A 16,968-nucleotide genomic window follows, 5' to 3' on the forward strand; every position below is an offset into this window, starting at 1 on the left:
ATCTGGGAAGACCGGGTGATGTCAATCTCAAAGGTTTTAAATGCCCAGACTCATCTGACCTTGCCCCAACAATCAGCACCATGGGTTCTTCTAAGCAGTTGTCTAGAAATCTGAAACTGAAAATAGTTGACGCTCACAAAGCTGGAGAAGGTTATAAGAAGATAGCAAAACGTTTTCAGATGTCAATATCCTCTGTTCGGAATGTAATTAAGAAATGGCAGTCATCAGAAACAATAAAAGTTAATGCAAGATCTGGAAGACCAATAAAAATATCAGACAGAACAGCTTGCAGGATTGTGAGAAAAACAATTAAAAACCCACTTTTGACTGCACAATCCCTCCAGAAAGATCTGGCAGACACTGGAGTTGTGGTCCACTATTCCACTATAAAGAGATACTTGTACAAATATGGTCTTCATGGAAGAGTCATCAGAAGAAAACCTCTTCTACGTCCTCACCACAAAAATCAGCGTTTGAACTTTGCAAATAAACATATAGACAAGCCTGATGCATTTTGGAAACAAGTTCTGTGGACCGATGAGGTTAAAATTGAACTTTTTTGGCCGGAATGAGCAAAGGTACATTTGGAGAAGGGGAACAGAATTTAATGAAAAGAACCTCTGTCCAACTGTTAAGCATGGGGGTGGATCAATCATGCTTTGGGGTTGTATTGCAGCCAGTGGCACAGGGAACATCTCACGAGTAGAAGGAAAAATGGATTCAATACAATTTCAGCAAATTTTGGATGCTAACTTGATGCCATCTGTGAAAAAGCTGAAGTTAAAGAGAGGATGGCTTCTACAAATGGATAATGATCCTAAACACACCTCGAAATCCATGGGGGATTACATCAAGAGGCGTAAACTGAAGGTTTTTCCATGGCCTTCACAATCTCCTGACCTCAACATAATTGAAAATCTATGGAAAGACCTTAAAAGAGCAGTGCGTGACAGACAGCCCAGAAATCTCAAAGAACTGGAAGACTTTTGTAAGGAAGAATGGGCAAAGATACCTCAAACAAGAATTGAAAGACTCTTGGCTGCTACAAAAAGCGTTTACAAGCTGTTATACTTGCCAAAGGGGGCAGTACAAGATATTAACTCTGCAGGGGGCCCAAACTTTTGCAGATGCCATTTTTTTGTTTTCTGTTATTTTGAAAGTGTAAATGATGGAAATAAAATTTAACTTTTGGTGACATATTATAAGAATGTCTATTCTGTAATTTGATGCCTTTTGGAGATTTTTCCCTCTTTCCTTGGCTTCTTTATGCTCATTAATACAATTTTTTACCTGGGGGGCCCAAAATTTCGATCCCCACTGTATATAGATTCATATAATACCCAGAGAGCGCCATATTTTACCCATATAGAGTAATAAAATGCCAATTAGTGCCCATATTCTTCCCACATAAACTATATTATAAAATATAAGACCCAAAGAACGTCATAATTAGAGAAGTACAGCGCCAAATAGTTGTGACATTAGTCACGTGATACGTGAGGTCGGCGCCCGCACACGTTACAATGTATCACTGGATCTAACGTTCTGCAGGGATCTCATCCCTATAGATGATTATTACACAAACCTCATTACATCCCAGAACCGTCTCCACAGCGATGATCAGGTTACGGCGCTGCGGCTGCTCGCGGAGTCATCGCCCTTATGTAGGACGTAATGGTTAACCCCTTAAGGACTCAGAGTTTTTCTGTTTTTGCACTTTCATTTTTTCCTCCTCACCTTTTAAAAATCATAACCCTTTCAATTTTCCACCTAAAAATCCACAGAATGGCTTATGTTTTGCGCCACCAATTCTACTTTGTAATGACATCAGTAATTTTACCCAAAAATCTACGGCAAAACTAAAAAAAATCATTGTGCGACAATATTGAAAAAAAAAAAAAAACACGCCATTTTGTAACTTTTGGGGGCTTCCTTTTCTACGCAGTAAATTTTTTGTTATAAATGACACCTTATCTTTATTCTGTAGGTCCATACGGTTAAAATGATCCCCTACTTACCGTATTTTTCGCCCTATAGGACGCACCGGCGTATAAGACGCACCCAATTTATAGGTGCAAAATCTAAAAAAAGAAAGATTTTGAACCCAATAGTGGTCTTCAACCTGCGGACCTCCAGATGTTGCAAAACTACAATTCCCAGCATGCCCGGACAGCCGTTGGCTGTCCGGGCATGCTGGGAGTTGTAGTTTTGCAACATGTGGAGGTCCGCAGATTGAAGACCACTGCATAGGAGGTAATACTCACGTGTCCCCGCCGCTCCGGACCCGTCACCGCTGCCCTGGACGTCGCTCCATCGCTGTCGCCGCGTCCCCGTCGCTCCGGAACGTCTCTGCTGCCGGCCGGGTATCCTCGCTCTCCGTCGCCGCCATCACGTCGTTACGCACGCCGACGCACGTACGCGACAACGTGATGACGAGGAAGGAGAGTGCCGGCCATACAGGGGATCCCTGAACGGAGAAGACACCGAGGAGGCAGGTAAGGTCCCTCCTGGTGTCCTGTAAGCACTAACCCGGCTATTCAGTCGGGCTGTTCGGGACGCCGCGGTGAAATCGCTGAACAGCCGGGTTAGTGTCCCTTTCCCTTCAGACACGGCGGTCAGCTTTGATTGCCGCGTCTGAAGGGTTAATACAGGGCATCACCGCGATCGGTGATGTCCTGTATTAGCCGCGGGTCCCGGCCGTTGATGGCCGCAGGGACCGCCGCGATAGGGGTGTATTCACCGTATAAGACGCACCGACTTTTCCCCCCCAGTTTTGGGGAAGAAAAAGTGCGTCTTATACGGCGAAAAATACGGTATATAGGTTTGATTTTGTCGCACTTCTGGAAAAAATCCTAACTACATGCAGGAAAATGTATACGTTTAAAATTGTCATCTTCTGACCCCTATAACTTTATTTTTCCGCATTTGGGGCGGTATGAGGGCTCATTTTTTGCGCCGTGATCTGAAGTTTTTAGCGGCTCCATTTTGTTTTGATTGGACTTTTTCATCGCTTTCAATTCATTATTTTATGGTATAAAAGTGACCAAAAATACGCTATTTTGGACTTTGGAATTTTTTTGCGCGTACGCCATTGACTGTGTGGTTTAATTAACGATATTTTTATAGGTTAGACATTTACACACGCGGCAATACCACATATGTTTATATTTATTTTTATTTACATAGTTTTTTTTATGGGAAAAGGGGGGTGATTCAAACTTTTATTAGGGAAGGGGTTAATTCACATTTATTAACACTTCATTTTCGCTTTTTTTTTTTGCAATGTTATAGCTCCCATAGGGACCTATAACACTGCACACACTGATCTCTTATACTGATCATTGTTATCCCATAGGGACCTATAACACTGCACACACTTATCTCGTATACTGATCATTGTTATCCCATAGGGACCTATAACACTGCACACACTGATCTCTTATACTGATCAATGCCATGCATTAACATGTCATTGATCAGTGTTATCGCCTGCTCCTGCCTGGACCTCAGGCACGGACAAGTCATTGGCAGGAGGTAGGTTGGGATCTTCCTCACGTCCTGCAAGCTTTTCGGGACGCCACGATTTCACCGCAGCGGTCTGACTGAGCAGCCGGGAAGCTTGCACTTCAGACGTGGCAAACAACTTTAGCCGCAGGTCCCGGCCGTTGATGGCTATAGATATACGTCCTGCGTCGTTAAGGAGTTAATATATCTGAGCTACTTGTCTCATCCTCCGCTGGGGGTCACAGTGATATCTGAACATGTCTGTATACACAGGTACATTGATGACATCCTATCCCATATGTCTGTATACACAGGTACATTGATGACATCCTATCCCATATGTCTGTATACACAGGTACATTGATGACATCCTATCCCATATGTCTGTATACACAGGTACATTGATGACATCCTATCCTATATGTCTGTATACACAGGTACATGGATGACATTCTATCTCATATGTCTTTATACACAGGTACATTGACCCCATCCTATCCCATATGTCTGTATACACAGGTACATTGACCACATCCTATCCCATATGTCTGTATACACAGGTACATTGACCCCATCCTATCCCATATGTCTGTATACACAGGTACATTGATGACATCCTATCCCATATGTCTGTATACACAGGTACATTGACCCCATCCTATCCCATATGTCTGTATACACAGGTACATTGATGACATCCTATCCTATATATCTGTATACACAGGTACATTGACCCCATCCTATCCCATATGTCTGTATACACAGGTACATTGACCCCATCCTATCCTATATATCTGTATACACAGGTACATTGACCCCTTCCTATCCTATATGTCTGTATACACAGGTACATTGATGACATTCTATCCCATATGTCTGTATACACAGGTACATTGACCCCATCCTATCCTATATATCTGTATACACAGGTACATTGATGACATTCTATCTCATATGTCTGTATACACAGGTACATTGATGACATCCTATCCCATATGTCTGTATACACAGGTACATTGATGACATCCTATCCCATATGTCTGTATACACAGGTACATTGACCCCTTCCTATCCCATATGTCTGTATACACAGGTACATTGACCCCTTCCTATCCCATATGTCTGTATACACAGGTACATTGATGACATCCTATCCTATATGTCTGTATACACAGGTACATGGATGACATTCTATCTCATATGTCTTTATACACAGGTACATTGACCCCTTCCTATCCCATATGTCTGTATATACAGGTACATTGGATGGACTTAGAGTGGCATCCGGGTTCATCCTCTCATGGAATCCACCTTGAGATGTAATCGGGATGACAGGTGTCCCTGCTCCGAGGGAAGGACCTGCTCAGCTGTGATCTGGAGACAAACATGGGAAGACGCAGGAACACCACCAGGGGGGAAGGGACAGGACCCGGAGACCAGGAGAGGAGACGGCCGCTGCCAGCAATCACACAGCAGGTTGGGAGCCAAGTGCGTCAGACACCTCCATGATGTCCTATATCCCACAGCAATGTCCTACCAGAAGAACCCCGACCTCCGCCAGGAGATGGAAATTATGGCGGAAAGGCGGATAAAATGTGACACACAGGGATAAGAACTCTTTATATAGAGCAGTGGTCTCCAACCTGCGGACCTCCAGATGTTGCAAAACTACAACTCCCAGCATGCCCGGACAGCCGTTGGCTGTCCGGGCATGCTGGGAGTTGTAGTTTTGCAACATCTGGAGGTCCGCAGGTTGGAGACCACTGATATAGAGGATAAGAATGGAACATAATACATACATAATGAAAGCTAAAAATATCGGTGATGATAATAAAGCATAAATATTATTTATTATTAGTGAATATTAATAATAGTTCAATAATAACTAACAAAATAACAATTAATATATATAATACATAAAGCAATAAGAATAGTTCAATAATAACTAACTAAATAATAATTTAAAAAATAAATATAATACATAAAGCAATAATAACAATAATAATAGTTCAATAATAACTAACTAAATAATCATTTAAAAAATAAATATAATACATAAAGCAATAATAACAATAATAATAGTTCAATAATAATGAATACAATTTTTAAAATATGACATAAAGCAATAATAATAATAATATTAAAAACTTATTATTATTACTATTAAAATAATAAAAATAGTGTTACTAAAACTAATGATTCAGTTATACTAATGTCAGTATCAGACCCCCCTTCTACTATGTATCACAACCGCACAACAGATGGGCTACAGCATCTCATACAGGACAAAGAGGTCACATGACATCTCATACAGGACAATGAGGTCACATGACATCATCTCATACAGGACAATGAGGTCACATGACATCATCTCATACAGGACAATGAGGTTACATGACATCATCTCATACAGGACAATGAGGTCACATGACATCTCATACAGGACAATGAGGTCACATGACATCATCTCATACAGAACAATGAGGTCACATGACATCTCATACAGGACAATGAGGTCACATGACATCATCTCATACAGGACAATGAGGTCACATGACATCATCTCATACAGGACAATGAGGTCACATGACATCACCTCATACAGGACAATGAGGTCACATGACATCATCTCATACAGGACAATGAGGTCACATGACATCATCTCGTAGAGGACAATGAGGTCACATGACATCTCATACAGGACAATGAGGTCACATGACATCATCTCATACAGGACAATGAGGTCACATGACATCATCTCATACAGGACAGTGAGGTCCCATGACATCATCTCATAAAGGACAATGAGGTCACATGACATCATCTCATACAGGACAATGGGGTCACATGACATCATCTCATACAGGACAGTGAGGTCCCATGACAGCATCTCATAGAGGACAATGAGGTCACATGACATCATCTCATACAGGACAATGAGGTCCCATGACAGCATCTCATACAGGACAATGAGGTCCCATGACAGCATCTCATACAGGACAATGAGGTCACATGACATCTCATACAGGACAATGAGGTCACATGACATCATCTCATACAGGACAATGAGGTCACATGACATCTCATACAGGACAATGAGGTCACATGACATCTCATACAGGACAATGAGGTCACATGACATCTCATACAGAACAATGAGGTCACATGACATCATCTCATACAGGACAATGAGGTCACATGACATCATCTCATACAGGACAATGAGGTCACATGATATCATCTCATACAGGACAATGAGGTCACATGACATCATCTCATACAGAACAATGAGGTCACATGACATCATCTCATACAGGACAGTGAGGTCACATGACATCATCTCATACAGGACAATGGGGTCACATGACATCATCTCATACAGGACAGTGAGGTCACATGACATCATCTCATACAGGACAATGAGGTCACATGACATCATCTCATACAGGACAGTGAGGTCCCATGACAGCATCTCATAGAGGACAATGAGGTCACATGACATCATCTCATACAGGACAATGAGGTCCCATGACAGCATCTCATACAGGACAATGAGGTCACATGACATCTCATACAGGACAATGAGGTCACATGACATCATCTCATACAGAACAATGAGGTCACATGACATCTCATACAGGACAATGAGGTCACATGACATCTCATACAGGACAATGAGGTCACATGACATCTCATACAGAACAATGAGGTCACATGACATCATCTCATACAGGACAATGAGGTCACATGACATCATCTCATACAGGACAATGAGGTCACATGATATCATCTCATACAGGACAATGAGGTCACATGACATCATCTCATACAGAACAATGAGGTCACATGACATCATCTCATACAGGACAGTGAGGTCACATGACATCATCTCATACAGGACAATGAGGTCACATGACATCATCTCATACAGGACAATGAGGTCACATGACATCATCTCATACAGAACAATGAGGTCACATGACATCTCATACAGGACAATGAGGTCACATGACATCATCTCATACAGGACAATGAGGTCACATGACATCATCTCATACAGGACAATGAGGTCACATGACATAATCTCGAAGAGGACAATGAGGTCACATGACATCATCTCATACAGGACAATGAGGTCACATGACATAATCTCATACAGGACAATGAGGTCACATGACATCATCTCATACAGGACAATGAGGTCACATGACATCATCTCATACAGGACAATGAAGTCACATGACATCTCATACAGGACAGTGAGGTCACATGACATCATCTCATACAGGACAATGAGGTCACATGACATCATCTCATACAGAACAATGAGGTCACATGACATCATCTCATACAGGACAATGAGGTCACATGACATCATCTCATACAGGACAATGAGGTCACATGACATCATCTCATACAGGACAGTGAGGTCCCATGACAGCATCTCATAGAGGACAATGAGGTCACATGACATCATCTCATACAGGACAATGAGGTCCCATGACAGCATCTCATACAGGACAATGAGGTCACATGACATCTCATACAGGACAATGAGGTCACATGACATCATCTCATACAGGACAATGAGGTCACATGACATCATCTCATACAGGACAATGAGGTCACATGACATCTCATACAGGACAATGAGGTCACATGACATCATCTCATACAGGACAATGAGGTCACATGACATCATCTCATACAGGACAATGAGGTCACATGACATCATCTCATACAGGACAATGAGGTCACATGACATCATCTCATACAGGACAATGAGGTCACATGGCATCATCTCGTAGAGGACAATGAGGTCACATGACATCATCTCGTACAGGACAGTGAGGTCACATGACATCATCTCGTACAGGACAATGAGGTCACATGACATCATCTCATACAGAACAATGAGGTCACATGACATCTCATACAGGACAATGAGGTCACATGACATCATCTCATACAGGACAATGAGGTCACATGACATCTCATACAGGACAATGAGGTCACATGACATCATCTCATACAGAACAATGAGGTCACATGACATCTCATACAGGACAATGAGGTCACATGACATCTCATACAGGACAATGAGGTCACATGACATCTCATACAGGACAATGAGGTCACATGACATCATCTCATACAGGACAATGAGGTCACATGACATCATCTCATACAGAACAATGAGGTCACATGACATCATCTCATACAGGACAATGAGGTCACATGACATCATCTCATACAGGACAATGAGGTCACATGACATAATCTCATACAGGACAATGAGGTCACATGACATCATCTCATACAGGACAATGAGGTCACATGACATCATCTCATACAGAACAATGAGGTCACATGACATCTCATACAGGACAATGATGTCACATGACATCATCTCATACAGGACAATGAGGTCACATGACATCATCTCATACAGGACAATGAGGTCACATGACATCATCTCATACAGGCCAATGAGGTCACATGACATAATCTCGAAGAGGACAATGAGGTCACATGACATCATCTCATACAGGACAATGAGGTCACATGACATCATCTCATACAGGACAGTGAGGTCACATGACATCATCTCATACAGGACAATGAGGTCACATGACATCATCTCATACAGGACAATGAGGTCACATGACATCATCTCATACAGGACAATGAAGTCACATGACATCTCATACAGGACAGTGAGGTCACATGACATCATCTCATACAGGACAATGAGGTCACATGACATCATCTCATACAGGACAATGAGGTCACATGACATCATCTCATACAGGACAATGAGGTCACATGACATCATCTCATACAGGACAATGAGGTCACATGACATCATCTCATACAGGACAATGAGGTCACATGACATCATCTCATACAGGACAATGAGGTCACATGACATCAGGATGGATGTGGTGGTCCAGTAGGAGGTGGTGGTCCGGTATGGATGTGGTGGTCTTGGGTGGTTGTGGCGGTCCAGGATGAGGTGGTGGTCCGGGATGGATGTGGTGGTCCAAGATGAGGTGGTGGTCCAGGATGGATGTGGTCGTCCAGGATGAGGTGGTGGTCCAGGATGAGGTGGTGGTCCAGGATGAGGTGGTGGTCCGGGGTGGAGGTTCCGGGGTGGATGTGGTGGTCCAGGATGAGGTGGTGGTCCTGGGTTGATGTGGTGGTCCAGGATGAGGTGGTGGTCCGGAATGGATGTGGTGGTCCGGGGTCTCCCATCTGTGCTGCAGTAGGTTATAATTTCTGTACACATCCATGTTATTCTGTCATCCGGCAGCGCTGACACAATGGAGGTGACTTGTAGGGAGGATAATGGTATTGTGTCCTCCCCCTCCTGGCAGCGGCTCCGCTCCCCAGTCCTCTGTTATTAGCTGAGATGTCGTCCTCCCCATGGTCAGGAGCCAAGTATTCAGGGAACCAGAGGAACAACCAGTAAGGAGCAGAGAATGGGGAGATCATTGTATATAAAGAGTGATACCTTATATAAGGCAGGAAACATCCCCCCCCCCCCCCCCCCTGCAGACATATCGGGATCTCTGCTCCACGTTCTTCTAGATCTAAATATCTATTTACAGCAAAAAAATGTAAGTGAACCCCCTGGAATGATCCAGATTTCTGCAGTGTCACTAAACAAATAAACTACAAACCATTATAGTATTAGTCTTATACGTAGCACATTGGGTAAATAACCACAGGGCAGGGAGAAATCTCATATCTATCTATCTATCTATCTCATATCTATCTATCTATCTATCTCATATCTATCTATCTATCTATCTATCTATCTAGACAAAGAATAAGTCAGCCAGCACTTTAGTTGATACCAAACTATTATATGGACCTGGCCTACAGGTGCACGCTACTAGGCTAAATATACAGCAACAGAAGAATACAGCAGCACACTGCCAGCACAAGGATATAGGTGAAACATGAACATGCAGATAAAACATGGAGACTATACAGCTATGGTGTAATAGATGCAAATGTGAAACTATGAGATAGTGAGGCACTTAGCTCGCAAATTTGTCTCCGCCGGCGGTGAAATAGCTTGGACCGTCCCACCGCGATAAGGTGGCCTCATTGGGACGGACCCTACACTGTGAATATGCCTCTGTGTGAACAGTTCAGTAAGCATGGCAGGGTCTGGAACATCCAAGACACCTTATATACACCTGATAGAGGTGGGTGGGGTGCAAGGCCAACATGGAGGTAGCCACTCCCCCGTATGTGGAGGCTACCTTATCGCGGTGGGACTCATGGGAGAGATGAGTCACCGGGCGAAGATGGCGGCGGATCAAGAAGAAATACAGGTCGAGCGTCATCAAAAGACCCAACTTCCGGCCGGAGGGAAAAGCGAGGAGAAGACCAGGAAGAAGACCATATGGAAAACGTATATTAGAATGTTATAGAACTTTGCCTCACGCTCCAATTCCCCCATTAAAGGTTAGCTCCGGAGTACTCCTTTAATGTCACTACAGGAGGCGGGATGGAACAGTCACAATCAACCTATTTAGTAGTATTCAGAAGTACAGTGTATCCTCCGGAGCGGTATGGAAGATCGCGCGCGCGGTCACGTGACACGCCAAGTCACATGATTCCTGGGTGAACTCACAAAGGTGATGGAGGTAAGTGGCAGAATGAGACGATTGATTACAAATATGTGTTTGGATAACAGACTGAAGTGCAATGTGGTCCAATTATTAGAATTATTACTTTTGTTACCAAGTTCATAATTATGATATTTTTTTTATTATTTTCATTATCATTTTTATTTATTTTTATTTTATTTCTTTTTTTATATTTTATTTTTTATTATTATTATAATTTTTTATTATTATTACTATTATTATTATCATCTAATGTGTATCTTTATTTGCTCCACTTTATTCTACATTCTATTCTTATTTTATCCTTCTACCTACCTTTGGTTACACTATATCTATGGCCATCGGACCTTATACACATTCTTATTACGGTTTTCTGTGACCCGCCCCTAGAGTCACCTATGCTGGACATGCGCGGTATGTGTAATTGCACAGCTCGTACTGTTTACATAGTAGTGCGCATGGTCACGTGACATGATGATGGAGGGGAATCATGTGACTTGGCGTGTCACGTGACCGCGCGCGCGCGATCTTCCATACCGCATCGGAGGATACACTGTACTTCTGAATACTGCTAAATAGGGTGAGTACAACTGATCCATCCAATCTCTGGAGCCCTCCCCAATCTCTGGAGCCCCCAATCTCTGGAGCTCCCCCCCAATCTCTGGAGCCCCCAATCTCTGGAGCCCCCCCCCCAATCTCTGGAGCCCCCCCCCCCCCCCCAATTTCTGGATCCCCCCAATCTCGAGAGCTCCCTCAATCTCTGTAGCCCCCCCAATCTATGGAGCCCCCCTATCTCCGGAGCCTGCCCCCAATCTATAGAGCCCCCCAAATCTCCGGAGCCCCCCCAATCTCCGGAGCCCCCCCAATCTCTAGCGCTCCCTCAATCTCTGTAGCCCCCCCTCAATCTCTGGAGCCCCCCTAATCTCCAGAGCCCCCCCCAATCTCCAGAGCTCCCTCAATCACTGTAGCCCCCCAATCTATGGAGCCCCCCATCTCCAGAGGTCCCCAGCATTTGGCCACCATGAGCCGTAACCTCCTCATCATGGAGAAGAGTAAATATCGCTGTAATCAGGACATGTTATCACATCATATATTAGGATTGGCTGCTTCCAGGCTGTGGGGTCCGGGAGGGGTTGCTATGGATACGAGCAGCTCTGATTGAAAACAATGATGATGGTGCCGGAGAGTAATGGAAGAAACCGCAAATGGAAAGACGCAAAGAGCAAAAGGGGAGTCATGTGACCGTGAGAACGCGAAATGTCTTCTTGGGAATAAAATACAAAAAAAACATATGTATAATCCCACCTGTATACTCACCTATATACTCACCTGTATACTCACACCTGTATACTCACCTATATACTCACACCTGTATACTCACAGCTGTATACTCACAGCTGTATACTCACCTATATACTCACACCTGTATACTCAGAGCTGTATACTCACCTATATACTCACACCTGTATACTCACCTGTATACTCACTTATTAACTCACCTGTATACTCACACCTGTATACTCACCTATATACTCACCTGTATACTCACACCTGTATACTCACCTATATACTCACACCTGTATACTCACAGCTGTATACTCACACCTGTATACTCACACCTGTATACTCACAGCTGTATACTCACACCTGTAAACTCACCTATATACTCACCTATATACTCACACCTGTATACTCACAGCTGTATACTCACCTATATACTAACACCTGTATACTCACACCTGTATACACACCTATGTACTCATCTATATACTCACACCTGTATACTAACCTATATACTCACACCTGTATACTCACACCTGTATACTCACACCTGTATACTCACCTATATACTCACCTATATACTCACACCTGTATACTCACACCTGTATACTCACCTATATACTCACACCTGTATACTCACACCTGTATACTCACCTATATACTCACACCTGTATACTCACACCTGTATACTCACACCTGTATACTCACCTATATACTCACCTGTATACTCACCTATATACTCACACCTGTATACTCACCTATATACTCACACCTGTATACTCACACCTGTATACTCACACCTGTTTACTCACCTATATACTCACACCTGTATACTCACACCTGTATACACCCCTGTATACTCACACCTGTATACTCACCTATATACTCACCTGTATACTCACCTGTATACTCACCTGTATACTCACACCTGTATACTCACACCTGTATACTCACCTATATACTCACACCTGTATACTCACACCTGTATACTCACCTGTATACTCACCTGTATACTCACACCTGTATACTCACCTATATACACACCTGTATACTCACCTATATACTCACACCTGTATACTCACCTATATACTCACACCTGTATACTCACACCTGTTTACTCACCTATATACTCACACCTGTATACTCACACCTGTATACACCCCTGTATACTCACACCTGTATACTCACACCTGTATACTCACCTATATACTCACCTGTATACTCACCTGTATACTCACACCTGTATACTCACACCTGTATACTCACCTATATACTCACACCTGTATACTCACACCTGTATGCTCACCTATATACTCACCTGTATACTCACCTGTATACTCACACCTGTATACTCACACCTGTATACTCACACCTGTATACTCACCTGTATACTCACACCTGTATACTCACCTGTATACTCACCTGTATACTCACACCTGTATACTCACACCTGTATACGCACACCTGTATATGCACACCTGTATACGCACACCTGTATACGCACACCTGTATACTCACCTGTATACTCACACCTGTATACTCACCTATATACTCACCTGTATACTCACACCTGTATACTCACACCTGTATACTCACCTATATACTCACCTGTATACTCACACCTGTATACTCACACCTGTATACTCACCTATATACTCACACCTGTATACTCACCTATATACTCACCTGTATACTCACCTGTATACTCACCTGTATACTCACCTGTATACTCACCTATATACTCACCTATATACTCACACCTATATACTCACCTATTTACTCACCTATTTACTCACACCTGTATACTCACCTATATACTCACCTATATACTCACACCTGTATACTCACCTATATACTCACCTGTATACTCTCACCTATATACTCACCTGTATACTCACCTATATACTCACCTGTATACTCACACCTGTATACTCACACCTGTATACTCACACACCTGTATACTCACCTATATACTCAGCTGTATACTCACACCTGTATACTCACACCTGTATACTCACACCTGTATACTCACACCTGTATACTCACCTGTATACTCACCTATATACTCACACCTGTATACTCACCTGTATACTCACCTATATACTCGCCTATATACTCACCTGTATACTCACCTATATACTCACCTATATACTCACCTGTATACTCACCTATATACTCACCTATATACTAACACCTATATACTAACACCTATATACTCACACCTGTATACTCACCTATATATTCACCTGTATACTCACACCTGTAGACTCACCTATATACTCACCTGTATACTCACCTATATACTCACACCTGTATACTCACCTATATACTCACCTGTATACTCACCTGTATACTCACCTATATACTCACCTATATACTCACCTATATACTCACCTATATACTCACACCTATATACTCACCTATTTACTCACACCTGTATACTCACCTATATACTCACCTATTTACTCACACCTGTATACTCACCTATATACTCACCTGTATACTCACCTATATACTCACCTATATACTCACCTATATACTCACACCTATATACTCACACCTGTATACTCACCTATATACTCACCTATTTACTCACACCTGTATACTCACCTATATACTCACCTATTTACTCACACCTGTATACTCACCTATATACTCACCTGTATACTCACCTATATACTCACCTATATACTCACCTATATACTCACACCTATATACTCACACCTGTATACTCACCTATATACTCACCTATTTACTCACACCTGTATACTCACCTATGTACTCAACTATATACTCACACCTGTATAGTCACCTATATAATCACCTATATACTCACACCTGTATAGTCCCTATATACTCACCTGTATACTCTCCCATATATTCATCTATATCCTCACCTGTATACTGAGCTATATACTCACACCTGTATACTCATCTACATACTCACCTATATACTCACGTGTATACTCACACCTGTATACTCACCTATATACTCAGCTGTATACTCACACCTGTATACTCACACCTGTATACTCACCTATATACTCACACCTGTATACTCACACCTGTATACTCACCTATATACTCGCCCATATACTCACCTGTATACTCACCTATATACTCACCTATATACTCACCTGTATACTCACCTATATACTCACCTATATACTAACACCTATATACTCACCTATTTACTCTCACCTGTATACTCACACCTGTATACTCACCCCTGTATACTCACCTATATACTCACACCTGTATATTCACCTATATACTCACCTGTATACTCACCTGTATACTCACCTATATACTCACCTGTATACTCACCTGTATACTCACCTATATACTCACACCTATATACTCACACCTATATACTCACTTATTTACTCACACCTGTATACTCACCTATATACTCACCTATTTACTCACACCTGTATACTCACCTATATACTCACCTGTATACTCATCTATATACTCACCTATATACTCACACCTATATACTCACACCTGTATTCTCACCTATATACTCACCTATTTACTCACACCTGTATACTCACCTATATACTCAACTATATACTCACACATGTATAGTCACCTATATAATCACCTATATACTCACACCTGTATAGTCCCTATATACTCAACTGTATACTCTCCTATATATTCATCTATATCCTCACCTGTATACTGACCTATATACTCACACCTGTATACTCATCTACATACTCACCTATATACTCACCTATATAATCACACCTGTATACTCATCTATATACTCACCTATATACTCACTTATATACTCACACCTGTAAACTCACCTATATACTCACACCTGTATACTCACCTATATACTCACCTGTTTACTCACACCTGTATACTCACCTTTATACTCACCTATATACTCACACCTGTATAGTCACCTATATAATCACCTATACTCACACCTGTATAGTCCCTATATACTCACCTGCATACTCTCCTATATACTCATCTATATCCTCACCTGTATACTGACCTATATACTCACACCTGTATACTCATCTACATACTCACCTATATACTCACCTATATAATCACACCTGTATACTCATCTACATACTCACCTATATACTCACTTATATACTCACACCTGTAAACTCACCTATATACTCACACGTGTCCACTCAATCTTATATACTTATATGTGTATATTAATTCCTATATATTCACACCTATATATTGGCACCTATATACTCACACCTGCATACTCTATTCTATACAATTACACCTGTATACTACACCTCACCATAGCCGATCACTGTCCATTGTGCACTGACCTCTTTATAACACCTCACCACAGCCGATCACTTGCCATTGTGCATTGACCTCTATATAACACCTCACCACAGCTGATCACTGTCCATTGTGCATTGACCTCTATATAACACCTCACCACAGCTGATCACTGTCCATTGTGCACTGACCTCTATATAACACCTCACCACAGCTGATCACTGTCCATTGTGCACTGACCTCTATATAACACCTCACCACAGCTGAT

The 16,968-nt window shown here is 42.2% G+C and overlaps 1 long non-coding RNA gene across 1 annotated transcript in view; it reads left to right on the forward strand.

The window, feature by feature from the left end:
• Positions 1-5,106, forward strand: part of LOC130357566 (uncharacterized) — a 27,915-nt gene extending 22,809 nt beyond the window's left edge. The window contains exon 3 of the long non-coding RNA XR_008889177.1: positions 4,762-5,106. This is a non-coding gene — a long non-coding RNA (uncharacterized LOC130357566). The remainder of the gene's footprint in view (positions 1-4,761) is intronic.
• The last annotated feature ends 11,862 nt before the right edge of the window (positions 5,107-16,968 follow it).

The sequence above is a fragment of the Hyla sarda genome, chromosome 2 (genome assembly GCF_029499605.1).
Source record: "Hyla sarda isolate aHylSar1 chromosome 2, aHylSar1.hap1, whole genome shotgun sequence".
Lineage (NCBI taxonomy): Eukaryota > Metazoa > Chordata > Amphibia > Anura > Hylidae > Hyla > Hyla sarda.